The sequence below is a fragment of the Camponotus vicinus genome, unplaced genomic scaffold (assembly GCF_025532165.1).
Source record: "Camponotus vicinus isolate PSW18456_S1 unplaced genomic scaffold, iyCamVici1.0 SCAF_9, whole genome shotgun sequence".
Lineage (NCBI taxonomy): Eukaryota > Metazoa > Arthropoda > Insecta > Hymenoptera > Formicidae > Camponotus > Camponotus vicinus.
The window spans coordinates 15932406-15950077 of NW_028141981.1; the positions used below are offsets into that span (position 1 = coordinate 15932406).

Sequence of the window (17672 nt, forward strand, 5' to 3'; positions counted from 1 at the left end):
AATTAAATTAATCTTAAATTTATAATTTATTCGGGAATTTTATATCGATTTACGCCAACAATAGTTCGACTCGTATTAATTTATTCTCTATTTATTTATTATTCAAGTCTGGCTATTTATGATGATCGCGTAAACTCAAGACTTATACGTTTTATACCTCCTGTATGTGAAAGAGGTAGGAGCATGCCTTGCGAAATATAAATCCGTCCGATTTTCAAGGCGCGGCTGCAATTAATAGCCCGCATTAATCACGAAGAGCGGTGACGTTGTAGAGAATTATGGGCATTTGTTAGCGCGGGATAAGCGAAGCACCCGCATACTTGCACGTTAATCATACAGAATACAAAACGCGATACTGGTCGTAGTCGGCCGGCGCTTAATCGCACGTGAACTGTTTTTTAGCGACAATCTATCTGTAAGAGAAGCCTCGGTTTGTTTTAAGTACAAAAGCCGATGAATCTGCCGTTCATTCGCGATGTACGCATTCTTGAGAGCGAACGTACGGACCAGCTTCTACGGGAATAATGTTGGTACGCGCAAGAATTCAATCCATTTATCTGAATGCGCGTTAAATCGTCATCAAGAAATTAATCTTGTGAACGACACAACTTTCGGAGTAAGCAGAATATCCTCCTGTACTCCTTTGGTCAATAGCATTGGTCTTTTCTTGCAAAAAAGTTCTTGTAAAAAATAATCATATAAAATAGATACACTTGCCTCTTTATCTCACTCGATCGGCGAATGTACGTGGAATGTAGAGATCGCGGATAAGGAAGTTCTAAAACCGAGAGCTTCTCATCCCTGTATACATATAGTAGTGAAGAAGTATGCTGCTCCTCAGAGTATTCGCTCGTAAAGAAAGCGTAGAAGTGGAGTTGAAAACTTATATAATTCGGCTGTTTCTCGTGCGATATCTAGGAGGAAAGTCGACCTAGACTTGAGATCTATCTGATCCAACTGGCTTAGCTAACATTCTAGCGACGTGCCCAAGCGAGCATTGCAATTTGTATCACTGTTCGCAGTACATATAAACATTCTTCATAAATTTCAAGCGGAAATTGAATATCTCTTTGATAATAAGAAATGAAATAATGCGAAAAAAATGCGCATGTATTTTAACGATGATAAAACTGTCATATTGCCAATATATACATATAACATATTTATAGTATATAAAAACTTCGTAGAATATGAATATCTCTATAAATATGAGATTTTCGCGAAACTTTTATTAAAGTTTAAATAAAAATCTACTTGTTATAATCATTTAAAATTTTTAAATGTAAGATAGATGTATTTTGCTGATTTATTTTTAAATTAAATGTCGCTACTCTGTAGTTTAAAACTTCGATGGAAAAATAATGTTATTAAAGTGTATACATTTTTTATATTATTTTATTTGTAGAATATCATATATTATTAAAATTAGAATTAAAAATTTACAATTGCAAGAGTCATAAGTTTTATTCTTAAAATGTCTGAAACAGCGTTTTAATCTCAATAATTAAATTTTTTCATTTTAAATTTTAATATAAATTATAAATTTTTTCATTTTAAATTAAAATATGAATACATTTCTGAAGATATTTAATTATGAAAATGTGAAATAGCATGTAAAAAATTTTATAAAACTTTCGTTTTTAGGGATTATAAGATATTATAAAATACATATTTGAAAATATATAAACTATGCACGAGAAGGATGTTCGATCAACGATGCACATAATTTTTTCCATCGCATAAATAGATGTCTTCGGACGATTGACGCGTGACAAAATGCCTCTTTTGTAGACTGTGATGATTGACACCCAATTTTCTTCGGCTTTTGTGAGTCAATCTCCGAAGCTACGTCTATCGCGAAGCTACTTACACAGCATATAGGCACTTCACTTCGTTTTGCTGACTCGATCGCTCCGTCTCGTTTAAGCTCTCGATATAACTAGAATTCCTCGATTGGCGTTGAAATTCTGAATGATAAATGTGCTTCATACTCATATACTAGCTGCACGTTTTATCGTATTGAAAATAGTGAAACTTTAAAAAAAAAAAAACTGTAAAAGTCAAAAGAACAACCATCTTAAATTCAATAATTATATGATATTTATTTTTAAATTAGGTTAAATAAATTTTTAAAATTTTCCCGAAATAAAATGTATTCGATACAAATATTAATTTTGTCTCGATAAATCTTCATCATAATATCAAAAGTAAAGGAATGCGCATTCTGTAGATTGTCTCTCTTCGTCTTAGGAAATACGTAGCGTAAATTTACAAGATTTTAGGTAACACTTTGTAGGCTCTATTTAGGGAACTCAGGGAAATTGTTGGAAGCTTCATCAAGTAGACACCTGCTACGTGTCAATTCGATTTGATGCTAATGAAGTGATGCTGCGAACGTAGTGCATTAGCGTTGCTCGCGAACGAACTCCGTCTTGCACTGTCGAAGCGTGAATGCGAGCGTCAAATCATTCGGATATAAAATACTCCGGGGAATCGATCGATGATGGACCAGCCGGATACAGACGCACATTCGCGAAGCATCATTTCACAGCATGTCACCTTCGATCAGAATTGTGAGTCAGAGAGAGCACACACATGCGGGTTGATAAATATCGTTCTGTTTTTTAGAACCGCGAAAAATTTCAGCAAGCTAGAATGCAAATAAAATGTGATAAAAGAATTGAAAAATTGGAAGAATTAATATCTGAGAGTATATTTATTTTTCGTAGATACATAAATATAATAAATATTGTAAATAAATATTGTAAATTTTTAACTACGTTCAAAAGTTTATTTTTTATACAATCGAGAATTGAGATTGAATCATTCATGCCAAGAAAAATATCGCAAATTCGAGAAATATGATGGCAGATCTATTAACAATTGTTTATTTAGAGCCAGTGAGATTACTTCAGATGAAAAGTATATTATTTTATAGATGAATAAAGCCACTGGCGAATATTCGCTGAGGGTGCTTTCGATCGTGATTGGCAATATATGTATATTTTTCGTACATGCACTATACAAATGAAATCCTCCGCTTGAGAAGCGGAGTAACATCGATCTTTTCGGTATAGACAGCCTCTCTAGCCATCCATCCCGCGCATTACTCGAAAATATTGCCGATAAACAACAACTGGCTGCCATATCGAGCGTAATACAGGAAGGGTAAACGCGATGGAACGCGACACTCGACTTCCTGGTTCGAAAAACAATCACAGGATATTAGCCGCGGATTCGTGTTACAGCGACGGTTTGACCAGTAAAGCGATACTTGAAGCGCAAAAGATGTGTAGAGCTGACATTTAGCTGAAACCAGCACACTATGACGCGATAGAATAATTCCATTAGATGTATGATTTATACCTTGATAAATACAACACTCGACGCTATCGTCCTGGTTATCCGAATTGCCATCGCAGTCATCGAATTAATTTGAATTAATTGAGCCACGGAACATCACACAATACGCTTTCTTTAGGACTATATCAGTTAAATTATGCGAAAATTATGAATAAAGCGTTATATATAAAATATGGATAAAAGCGACGTTTTTATCTTGATCGTTCAATTGAACGCGCGTCGGATTAATAAAACGTGCGACATGAGCGATGAATAAAATTGATGCGGTATTCGATTCTCACGACCTTTAAGCATATCAAATTTAAAAACATGAATGCAATTTTCGACAATTCATCCCATCTTACCTAAATATGATCGAAAATTTTCTTGCTCGTTATTTGAAAATTAATTATAATATATTATTATACATTTATTTTATTTATAAATAAGATAAGAATTCGAATATAAATATTTGCAGCGAGAAACTGTAGCTTAGAAAATTTCCTTGCTCGTTATTTGAAAATTAATTATAATATATTATTACATTTATTTTATTTATAAATAAGATAAGAATTCGAATATAAACATTTGTAGCGAGAAACTGTAGCTTAGAAAAGAACATTGTATCTCACTTGAAAATAATTAATCATTTTAGTGTAGAACACTTATTTGAGCGAAGGAATCGCGATCACGCGGATTCTCTGGCCGGAGAGAATACGAGACATTTGCTGACCTCGAATGCTACCCCTCATACACACACACACACACACACACACACACACACACACACACACACACTCACACACACACACACACACACATATATACATATACACATCCACACAGTCGTAACCTACCTACCTATCTACCTCGCTTTCATCTGCGCGTTTTCTTGAGAATTCCAGTCAGACCGGAGAACGACCGGAGGCTACCCCATCACAAAGTTATCCGACATTCGTGTTCCTTTCTATTCTTATGCTCTTCGCCATTACGTAAGCACCATGTGCAGAGTGTGGCTCACACGCGTTCGGGATAATTTAAGTTCACAAGCTGCGAGTTCGTTAGCCATTTTATAATCCGCACAAAATCGATGTTGGGGGATTCTACCTTGGTAGTTTTTCACGATACACACAAAAATTATTATCCGCGTGTATTAAGATCTAATCGCCGGAACGACTAATGTATTTTAATAATTTTCAGGCGAAATGTTTCAGGCAAAACTGCGAGGGAGTTAATCTATGATTTTTTAAATTTGAAATTAATTGAGAGTTTTGCGTTTATTCAAAAAGATGTACGTTGATTATATCAAATCTTAATTTTAAGCATAAAGGGTAATCTGGAAAATTATGCACATTGATCACATTCAAATTATTCAAGCGATCCTCGTTTTTTCCCCTAATAACAACTATGGTATTTTGGCTCTTTTCTATGCAAATTTTTCCAACCACTCGTGCCACGCTAACGATATAGCTGCTTATACTGCGCAGAAACAAACTTTATCAAAGGATAGAACATGAAGGGTACCACCCTACTTAATATCGTGTTTACTCTTGTTACAATTTACCCCCTATATTTATTATTTAATTATTGCGACGTAGTTCTTTTATAAAAGTGTGATATTTTTAAAACGTTTAAATCAAATACTATAAGAGTAAAGGGTGTGAATATTAAATTAAGCATAAAGGCTTAAGATTATCGATAGATATCTATATTTTGATATATTCTAGAATAACTAACATTATTTTATTAGCACAAATAAAAAATCATCAAAATATCGAGCTGCAGAAAATGATATCGTTATTCTAATGCCAGAATATTATGTGCTAGCTTAGTTTAATCTCGAAAGCTGCTCTCAATGCTACAGTGTAATTAACGCAGTTGAATATTGATTTTAATTCTATAAAATAAACGTCGAAGTTTGCGCAAAGTCATTTCCATCTAAATCATATCAAAAGATATGCAAAATTGCAGAAACACGGTCGTATCGAAAAGTAAAAGGTAGTTTAGGTGATGAAAATTGGAAAAGCCAACGTCGATAACTCCGCAATAAAAGTCACGGGAGAGATTATATATAAAGAGCAGCCTCAAAGTTACCAATTATGTTATTGTTCGCTCCCTCTTCTCTCCCGATTTTACTGCCGCGAGCTATGTTTCCTCTCGAAGGTATCGGCAGGCTTGATGAAAATTTCAATGCGTTGGAATATCTAGTATACACTTAGTTGATCACATCGATCCAGCCTGGACTGACGCAATGCGCTCTATCGCGAATAGTTAAAATTTAACATCGAAACACGTATTATCAAAAATGCAAAAAAACTGCCTATAAAAGCGCGTTTCGAATAATTTCATTGCTTTTAATTCCTGAATACTGATCGTTGATACGAGTTTTAGCGAAAGCTCATAAAATAACGCGCTATTTTTCGTTTAATCCTTTGCTCTCCAAGCAAGATAGAACGACTGCGATGAATATTCAGGATTTTGCATTGTCATTTGTACAATAGACGATAGTTGTAACTCCATACAAAATTAGTCGTGGATTCATACTGAAAGAATAAGAAATTGTTTGTAGTATTTTCGTTTTGAAAAAACGGAAAAGTTTATTACAGGATTGGTACACACGATATTCACAGTTTCGCGTGTTATTTCGCGAGATTATCTCCGCATGTGAAATGCATGCGTCGAAACGATCCGTGTACATCTGTCGTAACACGACATCCGCGACTTTACGTTATAAAATTTGACAGCTGTGAAGAAAAGTTATACGCGCGCATGAGACGAAACATTTTTATTTCAGTCAAGTTTCCTGCTAAATTGGGTGTAGCACAAGCTGAATAAAACACGTTATACGTGTATCGATATAACGTCCAATATATATATATATATATATATATATATATATATATATATATATATAAAATTTAGAAAAAAATTTTAAATATATATACTCTAACATGAATGCAAACTGAACATAAACTTTGTAATATTTTTATCGTACAATCTCATGAAGGAAGAAAAAGTAGGAAAAGTCGTACACGTCGAGTATCGTTACAATAAAGTACGTACATAAAATATTTCCAGTTTAAAATCCGATAACGCAAATTAATTTTGCGACTTGTTTCCTCTTTCAAATTGATTTCTGTTGATATTGAAAGTCTTAAATCAAGAAAAAAATTTCAAACAACATTAATTGTTATTTAATCTCGTAAAGGCTGTTATCGTTATTGGAAATCCGTTTACTCGCTCGTGTCGATCCTCGACAGCCTTTGCATAGCGTCAATAACAACGAGCCTTAACCATGGCGACTCATGAACTGCGTGCGCACGAAGCTTAAACCTCTAATATGCATGAACCGCAGAGGGATTTTGGCCCAGGGCCAGTCGAAATGTGTCTGTTTGCGTTATCAAACGTCGCATCATTTTGAACTAACATGAACGTAGAATTCGTAGCACATATATGAACTCGTTATCTTGTTTCTGAACGCGATATATGTCTCCATCTAATTAACGTCGATTCGTTGTACGTCGCCTCTGTTGACACGCAGTCGAGCATTGTTGATGTCATCGACCACAACGGGAGCACAAACGCAATTAGAAATATGTAGGATTTGCATACATATATTCACAAGACTCCATATTTCACGTACGAAGAGAGGATTTAATGAAATATAAATTAATGAAAATTGGATTCTTTTATGAAATTAAACGTAACACTTAATTTTTTAAATTTTGTCTTGATTTAAAATTTTTAACGACATAAAGTTAAATCGCGAAATAAGTTTTATAATTAAGATACTCAATATTATATCATTGTCCTGACATTTTTCTTAAGAATCACGTTCAAACTAGGGTAACAAAGTTTATGTATACGTTATATACTTGTGAACATTTCTTAAAGTACACGTGAACGTTGGGGAAAAAGTTTTACTGTTAAATATTAATATCCGATTCTGTTATACCAGCGTAACGCGGAGGGATCCGTCGGGATTCTTCTAATGAACTAATAATGAGACTTTAAAGGCGATGCCCGAGTTTTGAAAATCGTACGTCCGAATTCACTTAGTACATCCCGTATTGTAATTATTTCAATCGCACATGCTCTTGCGCCGCAGGAAATCAATCTGCTCCCGACAATGAAAATGAAGGAAGTAGAGCTTGATGATAACAAAGAACCCCCTTCGTCAAAGATCCGCGCGGTTATTACAAAGGAATCTTCACGGTTGCATTCAACCTCCCGAGATATTGGCAGTACCGAAGTATTGATCCCTCTCCATCTGTATAACGCTGACGCGATATCAATAGCACCTAGCGAGAAAGCTATTTTGGAATGAAGGAGTGCATACGAGAAAAGACAAGAGAGAGAGAGAGAGAGAGAAAGGAGTATCGCAAAAGATAAAAAGAACGCAATCGAGTGTCTGTGAAGCTGGCACGACAATCTACGAATTATAAAAAAATACTAAGAGTTCTGACAGCACTTTTCATAGTTCTATAGTTCCTGATAAAAATTAAAAAGAGTTCCGCATTCCTTATATTAAAAAATCGAAATCGAAAAAATGTCGTGCTAACTTCCCGAATCTAGCACGACACTCTTTCCTCTAAAGTACCAAAACGCGTTGAATATTATTATTTTTAGCAAGAGTTCCCGATAGTTCTGTTCAAGTTCAGCCTATATATGCAATTTCAGATCGATATTTCAAAAATTAATAATTTTTAAACAATTTTTAAGATTCTCGCCCAGCACGACATTCTCCCTCTAAAGTACTAAACCGCGTTGAAAATTATTATTTTTAGCAAGAGTTCCCGATAGTTCTGCTATAGTTCAGCCTATATATGCAATTTCTGATCGATATTTCAATAATTAATAATTTTTTACGAATTTTTAATGTCCTCGACCAGCACGACACTTAGTAAAAATGTGTCGTGCTGATGATTTTCCGTAGTTTTAACGGCAGTTCTAGACAGTTCTATATAAGTTCTATCTTTTAGAAACATTTTTACGCAGAGTTCCGACCGATTACTATTTTTTAAAATAATTTTTTACAATAACCCAGCACGACACTCTCCCTCTAAAGTATTGAAACGCGTTGAAAATAATTATTTTTGACAACAGTTCTCGATAGTTCTGCTATAGTTCAGCCTATATATGCAATTTTAGGTCGATATTCCAAAAAGTAATAATTTTTAAACAATTTTTAAAATTCTCGCCCAGCACGACATTCTCCCTCAAAAGTATTAAACCGCGTTGAAAATTATTATTTCTAATAACAGTTCTCGATAGTTCTGCTATAGTTCAACCTATATATGCAGTTTTAGGTCGATATTCCAAAAATTAATAATTTTTTATGAATTTTTAATGTCCTCGACCAGCACGACACTTAGTGAAAATGTGTCGTGCTGATGATTTTCCGTAGTTTTAACGGCAGTTCTGGACAGTTCTATATAAGTTCTATCTTTTAGAAACATTTTTACGCAGAGTTCCGACCGATTACTATTTTTTAAAATAATTTTTTACAATAACCCAGCACGACACTTTCCCTCTAAAGTACTGAGACACGTTGAATATTATTATTTTTAGCAAGAGTTTCCGATAGTTCTGCTATAGTTCAGCCTATATATGCAGTTTTAGGTCGATATTCCAAAAATTAATAATTTTTTATGAATTTTTAATGTCCTCGACCAGCACGATACTTAGTAAAAATGTGTCGTGCTGATGATTTTCCGTAGTTTTAACGGCAGTTATCGACAGTTCTATATAAGTTCTATCTTTTAAAAACATTTTTATGCAGAGTTCCGGCCGATTACTATTTTTTAAATAATTTTTTACAATAATTCAGCACGACACTCTCCCTCTAAAGTACTAAGACACGTTGAATATTATTATTTTTAGCAAGAGTTCCCGATAGTTCTGCTACAGTTCAGCCTATGTATGCAATTTCAGACCGATATTCCAAAAATTAATAATTTTTTATGAATTTTTAATGTCCTCGACCAGCACGACACTTAGTAAAAATGTGTCGTGCTGATGATTTTCCGTAGTTTTAACGGCAGTTCTGGACAGTTCTATATAAGTTCTATCTTTTAGAAACATTTTTACGCAGAGTTCCGACCGATTACTATTTTTTAAAATAATTTTTTACAATAACCCAGCACGACACTTTCCCTCTAAAGTACTGAGACACGTTGAATATTATTATTTTTAGCAAGAGTTTCCGATAGTTCTGCTATAGTTCAGCCTATATATGCAGTTTTAGGTCGATATTCCAAAAATTAATAATTTTTTATGAATTTTTAATGTCCTCGACCAGCACGATACTTAGTAAAAATGTGTCGTGCTGATGATTTTCCGTAGTTTTAACGGCAGTTATCGACAGTTCTATATAAGTTCTATCTTTTAAAAACATTTTTATGCAGAGTTCCGGCCGATTACTATTTTTTAAATAATTTTTTACAATAACCCAGCACGACACTTTCCCTCTAAAGTACTGAGACACGTTGAATATTATTATTTTTAGCAAGAGTTTCCGATAGTTCTGCTATAGTTCAGCCTATATATGCAGTTTTAGGTCGATATTCCAAAAATTAATAATTTTTTATGAATTTTTAATGTCCTCGATCAGCACGACACTTAGTAAAAATGTGTCGTGCTGATGATTTTCTGTAATTTTAACGGCAGTTCTCGACAGTTCTATAAAAGTTCTATCCTTTAGAAACATTTATACGTAGAGTTCCGACCGTTTATTATTTCATAAATAATTTTTTACAATTATATTATTAATTGTTGGAATATCGACCTAAAATTGCATATATAGGCTGAATTATAGCAGAATTATCGAGAACTCTTGCTAAAAATAATCATGTTCAACGCATTTTAATACTTTAGAGGCAGAGTGTCGTGCTGGGTTATTGTAAAAAATTATTTATAAAATAGTAATCGGTCGGACTCCGCGTAAAAATGTTTCTAAAAGGTAGAACTTATATAGAACTGTCCAGAACTGCCGTTAAAACTACGGAAAATCATCAGCACGACACATTTTTACTAAGTGTCGTGCTGGTCAAGAACATTAAAAATTCATAAAAAATTATTAATTTTTGGAATATCGACCTAAAACTGCATATATAGGTTGAACTATAGTAGAACTATCGAGAATTGTCATTAGGAATAATAATTTTCAACGCGGTTTAGTACTTTAGAGAGAGAATGTCGTGCTGGGCGAGAATCTTAAAAATTGTTTAAAAATTATTACTTTTTGGAATATCGACCTAAAATTGCATATATAGGCTGAACTATAGCAGAACTATCGAGAACTGTTGTCAAAAATAATTATTTTCAACGCGTTTCAGTACTTTAGAGGGAGAGTGTCGTGCTGGGTTATTGTAAAAAATTATTTTAAAAAATAGTAATCGGTCAGAACTCTGCGTAAAAATGTTTCTAAAAGATAGAACTTATATAGAACTGTCCAGAACTGCCGTTAAAACTACGGAAAATCATCAGCACGACACATTTTCACTAAGTGTCGTGCTGGTTAAGAACATTAAAAGTTCATAAAAAATTATTAATTTTTGGAATATTGACCTAAAACTGCATATATAGGCTGAACTTCAACAGAACTGTCGGGAACTCTTGCTAAAAATAATAATATTCAACGTGTCTTAGTACTTTAGAGGGAGAGTGTCGTGCTGGGTTATTGTAAAAAATTATTTAAAAAATAGTAATCGGTCGGAACTCTGCGTAAAAATGTTTCTAAAAGATAGAACTTATATAGAACTGTCTAGAACTGCCGTTAAAACTACGGAAAATCATCAGCACGACACATTTTTACTAAGTGTCGTGCTGGTCGAGAACATTAAAAATTCGTAAAAAATTATTAATTATTGAAATATCAATCAGAAATTGCATATATAGGCTGAACTATAGCAGAACTATCGGGAACTCTTGCTAAAAATAATAATTTTCAACGCGGTTTAGTACTTTAGAGGGAGAATGTCGTGCTGGGCGAGAATCTTAAAAATTGTTTAAAAATTATTAATTTTTGAAATATCGATCTGAAATTGCATATATAGGCTGAACTTGAACAGAACTATCGGGAACTCTTGCTAAAAATAATAATATTCAACGCGTTTTGGTACTTTAGAGGAAAGAGTGTCGTGCTAGATTCGCGAAGTTAGCACGACATTTTTTCGATTTCGATTTTTTAATATAAGGAATGCGGAACTCTTTTTAATTTTTATCAGGAACTATAGAACTATGAAAAGTGCTATCAGAACTCTTAGTATTTTTTTATAATTCGTAGACTGTCGTGCCAGCTTCACAGACACCGCAATCGAGACTTATTTATATCGAGAAAAGTCGAAGTCACATATACATTGAGGGTTAGAGATGTTTCTTCCATTATTATTTTTATATATGAGAATTTTTCATATATATGAGATTTTTTTTATATATGAGAAGTAGAAATGTTAAAAAAATCATTTTTTTTCTAACAGAAAACAGACGTTGAAAAAGAAAATAAATTTGATCTATTTTCTTATTTCTTTTTCTATAACATTATTTTTCTTCATATTTTTTTGTTAATATAATAAAAAACTAGAGTTCTCATATTTTTAATTTATCTTTTTTTGAAAATAATGTTAATGAATTAATGAGACTTTTGGAGTAACATATTACATCAAACATGACATGATAATTCGGATAATTTTCAGTGGATACACAACAAAAATTTTTATGCTATCATTTTAATTGTTAGTTACTGTTGAAATAGTGACTAAAAATAACATTTTTAAAAATTACAAACTGTATTTTTGTATCTAAAAAAGACAATTTATTCAATTTAATTTGTTTTTGCAGAATTTAGTCTAATTGAAGATAATAATAACATAACTGTATAGTCAATTGGAGTACGATTTACATTTAAAATAGTGTTGTTCGAATCTATCGTGTAAAAAATTAAAATTAAAGAAAAATCAACTTGCAATAATTGAAATATGAAAATATTAAATACTTGAGAAAAAACAAAATTTCAAAATAAAACGAGGTTTGTTTTTTTCTATTTACATCTCTAATTAGAGAAATCTCTTCCACTTTTCTTAGATACATTATTTTTGATCTCTTGCCACTATAACGCATTATAGACCGCTAAGACGTAAAGTCGTAAAGTTACAAGATCAAGTTCCCCACTAAAAGCGCTGCTCAGTATCATGGATTAAATCTGCAATATCGTCGCAAGTTAATCGCTTTAGTTTTCGGACACGTTTAATCGTTTCAAAAGTTTACCGCTATTAAATACTTGTTTAGGAGTTTGCGACTCAAAGTTTAAGTGCGACCTTCAATCAGAAGGATTACTGACATTAAATCGCCTCTAAAACATTTGAAAGATTCGAGAAAAAAAGATTTTGTATTAAAAAAAGAATATTTAAGGACAATGTATTCCGTGTATTCCCTCACACTCAAACAATTCGTTTATGATTTTAATAATTAATAGTAAGTTCGCTTTAATGGTGTCTAGAATTTTTACAATTTTTAGGAAATTATATATTTAAAAAAATAATACTGATTAAGAATTGCTAAAGAATAGAAAATAGGAAAACGTTCTATTTTCTTTGGAAAAAGTATTTTCCCTTTTTTTTCGATTTGATTTCCGATGAGCGCAAAGTGACTTTCTATATAATATCGCTAAAATAATATCACAAAAGTGGTATATCTTCGATAGCGATCAAATCCAAAGGTAACGAAGCTCTGGGCGTTTTTTAAAGTCACCTCAAGCGACTCTCTTTGTAACCGTCACCGGAAGCGCCAGCAGCGACGGAAATTAATCTCTGTAATGAAAAGACGTAGATATATTGCTTGTGTAAACGGGACGAGATTGTAGTGAACGGAACTTTTTCCTGACGGTTGTATCTCGGGTTTGTATCTCTCGGGATTTTCCATTCAGCGTTAAGTCAGACGTTTTCTATCGTACACTCGTTTCGATTTTACTCTCGTACCAAGGAAGTCAGCGACTCCCGCGCTTCCTGTCTGTCTCTCCTTCTTCCTCCCTCGAGCAACTTTCGTCTTGGCCGCGCGAACTTTTCACCGAACTTTTCACCGCCGAATAAAAACAGCGATGTTTACTGCATTGTGTAGAGAGCGCCGGAAGCACCCGACGAAAGTTATCGCAACTTTCTTCGACACTTTTATTCACGTTGCGCGTACGCGCCTTAATCCCCCAATTTGCACCGGCTTCCCCGCAATCTCCTGTTATGTGGTAATAGTGCCACTTACACAATTATAATTATCTAATGACGTTATCTGGAATTTAGTCTAAACTTTTATATTTTTATTTCAATTCTTTCAAATTATTATTATTTTTTTGTAATATCTGAGGCATTTAACAATTGCATATTGTCAAAATAATATAAGTATAAATTACAGATACATATATAATATATATTTTCTTTTAAAATATAAATACACAAGTTTAAAGAAAAATAATAAAATGTATTAAAAAGTATAAAAACGTTCACATATGTGCTTTTAACATACACGCATCTCTCGTGCATAAATAATATTAAGTTAAATAATATTGAAAATAGAAACGAGGAGAGACTAAATATATAACGCTATTAGTGATAGGAAGATATTAATAAAGTGTCAACATGGTTTTTTGCAATTCTCTTCCTGGCAACGTATAGTGAAGTAAACAACGCGGTTGGCATCTAAAAGCAAATTGTAGAGAAAAGTGCTCCTATACCTTATCGTTCCGGTGACTCTCGCGAGGCGCATTGTATTATGCATACATACATTCAAACTATGCATTTGTAAACTGCACTTTTTTCCGATAGCGCGCCCACAGGTGGAGGGTCAACTTAAACTCGCCACTTTAACAAAATGCCATATGCTGCCACACGTATATGTATAACAAAAGTATGATAACATAGTCTATGTTACACGCAGGTTTCACAAATACATGCAATGGAAATTGCATAATTTTCTGCATCGCGAAAGAACGTGAAATCAATCGCGAGTAAATGCAATTGTAATCGAGTTACGATAACTTCAATCTTCAGTTGTTTTCAGTTTGTTGCATACAAATAATTTAATTAAGTCTTCGGTAAATGTGCGATATAAATTCTTTCTTTAATATAATATATCGCAAACCTCTCAATATGATTTTATAATAACAATTGGAAGGAATCGAATAACAATTGGAGGTAGGAATCGAATAACAATTGGTAGAATATGAGTTAGCAATTTCCTATATCTACCTTATAATTTTATAGAGAGGGAAAGAATAAGTTATAATCAAAACGTATGTTTTTTTTCAATTTAGAAGACATTTAATTCTTCTGATAAAATATTTTTCTATAGAATATAAATTAGAAGCTCTTCAATTCTTTTCTGAATTAGTAAAGTCGAATATAAAATTCTCGTTTGAAGAATCAATAATTAATATAAAAATCTTCAAAAATAATAAAATCTGCATTCTCGTAGAAATCATTTCGACTCGCAAGATCTAAGTCTCCTAGCTTTCTAAAATCGTAAATTTTGTTGCCGAAAATCAATCAATCGCATTCTCCTCGACATATATCGACAGCCGTCCCGGTGGCGAAGCGGCCAAATCGCGAAGCGAACATTGATATTCGTAGAATAGGGTCAGCTTAACGTCGTCGATACAATATCGCGTGTGTTTCCACTCTCGTGAACTACATCTGAACGAGCCCGAACTTGTCCGCTTCTATTTGTCCGCCGGTAGACATACGTCGCAAACATATAACTCTGTTCTCTTCGTCGGGGAATTGTTACCACATTTACCTACATTTTCGTATGTGCGTTTGACGGTCGTATACACACGCATTTCGAGAATTTCTCGTTTGGACACGGATGGAAAGAGTCTTTTCATTCACTCGCTTACCCGCGACAATAACATTCGTCCACGCAAACTTCCGCGACCGCGACAGAGTCATCCGTTTCTTGCAAGATTTTCGGGTACGAGCTACGGTACGCGCGATTTGAACGACATTCTGACACAGCGCGAAAAGTTAGTCGACAGAAAAAGCCGTGAATGATATACTTCGTCGCGAGTTGCGCCGGCAACTTTTGGGTTAATGAAGCTTGCGTTAGCAACTTCCTATATCCATCTTATAGTTCTACGGAGAGGAAAAGAATAAATTACAATAAAAATATTACGGTTTTTTTCTCAAATTTCACGTTTACGACATTTAGTGTAGTTCTTCTTTTGATATAAAATATTTTCCTGTAGAATAATGTATACATATATTAGTAGAAACTCAAATTGTTTTCTTTTAAATTAGTAAAATTGAATATAAAATTATCAAAACTCAAATTGTTTTCTTTTAAATTAGTAAAATTGAATATAAAATTATCATTTAAAAATTATTTAAAAATCAGTTAATATAAAAATCTTTATTAAAAAAAAAACAAATCAATTTTTTGAGCAAGTGTGATAGAGACATTCATAAAGTGAAAATTAATGAACGAAATCTCGGATTTTCTATATATAATTCCATTCTCGTAAATTAAAATATTACGATATCGACATACTTAAGCTCTTCGATGGAGGCATTTTAATGAATGTTCTTCACGATAATTTAAAGCATACGTTTCCGTCATTGTCAGCACTTGAGCCATGTTTCAATTTTTTTGTGCTTTAAGCTTTCACAATCTGCTCATGATACTTAACACAAAAAATGATTGAAAGAGTATTTTTCCCCGGCAAAGATTCTCTTATCGATTTCTCACGTATATGTCTGTAATTAGGTCAAGAGAATGGAGATGTCTACGAATCGGATCGGCCATTATCGAAATCCATTGCTCGTAAATTCATAGCGATATCATCAGCTGCTTATGCCAGAACCAACGACTGTCGATTAGCGGATTAGTATTATCTTCCTCGTATTATCATTGGCGTAACAGAACTCAAGAGAAGGTAAAGGTTCTTGTGTTTATGATCAAAGATATTGTACCCAAGTTCGCTCAGATCGCGTCATCAACAGTTACGTCGTGATCGTTTAACGGCGATCTCAATTTTATGTCGATCCCATCTACAATATCCTGTAAAGATATGAGAGTAATCGCCTCTCACAATAGCATGATTCCCGAATGATTACCGTTAATATTTTCCACCGTCTTTGATCAAATTTAGACATTAATATTATAGTTGAAATGCCGAATAACGAATTTCAAACTGTAGCTTCTTAAAAGTGCTTTTGAAGACAACTCAAAGTACACGTTAAACCCTCCAAAGATACTAGCAGTTATTCCCGTTAATGGCGTCAAAGTTGATCGAAACCCTTCTGACTATATTGTAAGATTAAAGTCCTGAAACGTTGATTTTCTGCTCCATTAAGCTCGGAGACCTTATTACAAAGCTTTAAGCTTCTAAGATTATAACAAAAAAACTCTCTGCTCTTTACATTGACAGGTAGAATAAATAATTATATACATTATTATAGGCATACAATTATATACATTGTTTTTTTAAATTTTTCATTAATAATGTTTTAGTTTAGATGTTGCGCTTTGCAAAATCTTGCGTATTTTTATTTGTAGTAATGCATTTTTTTTTATACGTGGATACAAACTTATTATTTTTTCAATATGATCCTTTTTCATATTTCTCAGTATATTACAATTTAAAAAGTAGTAAAAAATTATTTTATAAAAACAACGCATTTTTGTTTGCCGCTGAAACTCTCCCAATGGGTACACCTTGACGTGGTGGGAGAGCTTAGTACCCGGAGGGTTTATCCTGAAGGGGAAGCTAAGTACCCAAACGCGCAGTTAACTTTCTCTAAGCCTTATAAGGCTTGATTTATCAATATATTTATGTATTTGTAATTGCCGTCGACGATCGCACGATTGCAAAGTCGTTATCTCGAGCCGTTAATTGAAAGTGCGATTCTCGCGTGAAATGAAATATTGGTACGCGATAGTGAAATTCGGGAATTTCGTGCAAAGTCTCGCGCGTTCGTTTTTTTATTGTATCGCGGATATTTTGTCACGTTTTAATTATTTTCGGAGTACCGTATAAAGTTTCGCGCGCGATTGTCATTAACCGTTTTTCGCGAGTACAGTGCGCGAATATAACGAACCTAAGGAGAAGAAAGACAATGATAACCTGACAACTTGAAAGGAGGAGCTTAGGAGACATCGAGCTTCGGCGAACAATCTTGAGGTAATTTATCATTTTTTATTAATTTATTATTTTATTAGTATATTATTTTTTAATCTCGCCCGTCTATTTCCATTCATTTAGTTGGTTTACTTATTTAAATGATTTAAATATGAATTAAAAACTTTTATATTTTGTAATAACTGTTATCTGACAATTATATATA

At 33.3% G+C, this 17672-nt stretch overlaps 1 protein-coding gene and 2 long non-coding RNA genes across 11 annotated transcripts in view; 1 reads left to right on the plus strand and 2 right to left on the minus strand.

Annotated features, from left to right (window-relative positions):
• Window positions 1-17672, minus strand: part of LOC145977015 (uncharacterized) — a 157401-nt gene that overhangs the window by 100918 nt on the left and 38811 nt on the right. The gene's annotated exons all lie outside the window — the stretch shown is intronic.
• On the minus strand, window positions 12236-14300 carry LOC145977021 (uncharacterized). The gene is made up of 3 exons (XR_014440382.1): window positions 14066-14300; window positions 13215-13569; window positions 12236-13151 (listed from the first exon to the last, which is right to left on the minus strand). It is a non-coding gene; the product is annotated as an uncharacterized LOC145977021 (long non-coding RNA).
• LOC145977020 (uncharacterized) overlaps window positions 17043-17672 on the plus strand; it is a 59701-nt gene continuing 59071 nt past the window's right edge. For all 3 annotated transcript variants that reach the window (XR_014440380.1, XR_014440379.1, XR_014440381.1), the window contains exon 1: window positions 17043-17509. This is a non-coding gene — a long non-coding RNA (uncharacterized LOC145977020). The remainder of the gene's footprint in view (window positions 17510-17672) is intronic.